This window comes from Lipotes vexillifer, unplaced genomic scaffold (genome assembly GCF_000442215.2).
Source record: "Lipotes vexillifer unplaced genomic scaffold, Lipotes_vexillifer_v1.1 C27011451, whole genome shotgun sequence".
Classification (NCBI taxonomy): domain Eukaryota; kingdom Metazoa; phylum Chordata; class Mammalia; order Artiodactyla; family Lipotidae; genus Lipotes; species Lipotes vexillifer.
Genome location: NW_006770324.1, coordinates 1 through 2,513, shown reverse-complemented (window position 1 = coordinate 2,513; position 2,513 = coordinate 1). Strand labels below are relative to the sequence as shown.

The 2,513-nt window shown below is 33.7% G+C and overlaps 1 pseudogene; it reads right to left on the bottom strand.

Moving 5' to 3' along the window:
• Window positions 1-1,231: 1,231 nt before the first annotated feature.
• On the bottom strand, window positions 1,232-1,877 carry LOC103083798 (THO complex subunit 7 homolog pseudogene; annotated as a pseudogene).
• Between the last annotated feature and the right edge of the window lie 636 nt (window positions 1,878-2,513).

Genomic DNA, 2,513 nt, shown 5'->3' with positions numbered 1-2,513 from the left:
TCTGACTTACTTCACTTAGTATGATAATCTCTAGGTCCATCCATGTTGCTGCAAATGGTATCATTTCATTCTTTTTTATGGCTGAGTAAATATTCCATTGCATAATATGTACCACTTCTCCTTAACAGCTTACATATTTAATTACCACCCTATGTGTGATATTCCTGTTTCTTGGAGTGTGGGTAGGGAACTCTGAGCTTCCTGTCAATTTCTTGCTCCCTTTCTTGTAGGGCTCTCTTCCATCTTTGCAAAGTGATCAGATAAAAGTAAATGAATGGGAAGTATGGAAATGTCATTGGCTTAAATGTAAATTAATGGAATATACAAATTGAAGGTACAAATGGTAGAAGTACCAGAAAGTTATGTACTGTTGCTTTCTTTGTGAGTTTACCCTTTGTGTGATAGGTCTTGCAAATTGGTGGCACCAATTTCATGAGATTTAGGAGTAATAAAAGGTCTGTTGATTTTTATCTTTATCCACCTTAGTGCGAGTTTCAAATCCTTCGTTATTTATTTTTATGAAGGTACAATTTACATAGAGTGAAATGCATTGATATTAATTGTACAGTGCAGTGTGTTTGACAAATGCATACACCCATGTAATCTATGCCTTTATCAAGATGTAGAAGTTTCCATTCTCCCCAGAGAGTTGTCTCTTGCCCTTTCCCAGTCAATCCCCACACCTCCCTCTCAGAGTCCTATCACTGTAGATTAGTTTTGTCTGTTCTAGAACTCCATATAAATGGAATCATGCAATGTGTTCTCTTTTGTATCTGGCTTCTTTAATATATACTGTATAATCTTTGAGATTCATATTGACTGTGTGAATCAACACATTTCCCCTTCTATTTCTGAGTGGTATTTCATTGGAAGAATATTATTATAATTTGTTTATTCGTTTTCCTATTGGATGGATATTTGTGTTGTTCTCCTTTTTGATTATTATAAATCAAGTTGCTGTGAACATTCTTTTTTGTTTTTCGACTTGAAAGCATTTTATTAAACATTTTTGGATGTTGCTTCCTACTTTTAAGTATAAAAAAGGCATTTCAATATAAACAAATATATAATGAAGTCATCTTCCTTTATGTGAAGAAATATGAATGAACGTTGCATTAATATTTAAAGGCAAAGTAGTTCATTGCCCAAACTTCAAATATCTCAAGAGCACAACAAATTCTGAACACTGAGATCATGTTGCTACTTCAGTATTCTTGGGAATGGTGAGTGATTAGTTGGTCTGTGGTTTAGGATTGGTTTCCATGCTTGTCTCTTGAGCTTCTTCTGAGAGCTTTTTATCACTTTCCAGTGTTTGTTGAAGTGCATGGATGGTGCTAAGAAGAATGTGAAACTGTTTCCTTTTCAATTCCAGCTTATCTTCAATACTTCATTTAATATGTGAAAGATGCTCTAATTCCTTTCCCAGAGCCTGTAGTTCCTTTAATGTCTCATGCCTGTCTGGATGACGCAGAATCACTTTTGCCAATGCATCATATTCTTGGCTATCTTTTTGCATTCATTTTGCTTGAAGAATTTGCTTTTTGCACTCAGCGATTTTTTCATGTGCTCCAGCAATGCTACCTTCTATTTCTTTGTAAGTTTTTTCATAATTTTCCATTTCTCTGAGATTCATATCATACCAGCAAACATTTGCCCTTTGAAAATTCACACTGGGACAGTGCACTCAGCATACGTTGGTACTGGCTGTATTCCTCTTCCTGGGATCCAGAGTTGTACCACTTAATGAAACTTTTCGCTAGCAGATTAATTTTCCCATCATCTCCAGTTCCATCTCCATCAATGAGGAGACTCTTCCGTATGACTTCGTTATCAGTCACGGCTCCCACACGCGCGGTGGCGGTGGCCACTGGGAACATTCTTATACAAGTTTTTTTGCAATCAAATGTTTTTCTTTCACCTACGAATAGAATTGCTTGGTCACAGGGCAGATGTATTTTTAACTTTCATAAGATGTTGCCAAACCACTTTCCAAAGTGGTTGTTATTGTATTTTATATTCCCATTAGCAATGTATGGAAATTCCCCTTGCTCTAAATCCGCTCCACATTTGGTATTGTCAGTCTCTTTCATTTTAACAGTTTTAGAAGATATCTTTTTATAATTTTAATCTTTTCAATCTTTCTGTGAGATTAGAGTTTTAAACTGTTCTGTATTGTAAAAGCAATATATTTTACAGAGTTTGGAAAAGACTGAAGATTTTAAGTAATAATGTAAAAATTACCTAAAAGTCCGCAATTTAGTTTTCTAAACATTTAGTAGAAAATTATTTTCATATATATAAATTATAATCTTATACTCTTTTGTCATTAAATATGCCCCCAAACCTTGAATTTTATGACATAATATTATTATACTATAGAGTATATTATAATTCATTTTACCATTTGTCAACTTTTGGGGATGTGGATTGCCCCTAATTTTGTCCCGATATAAATAATACTGTGTGTGGAACATTCTTTTTTTTTTTTTTTTTTTTTTTTATTTTTTTTAAAA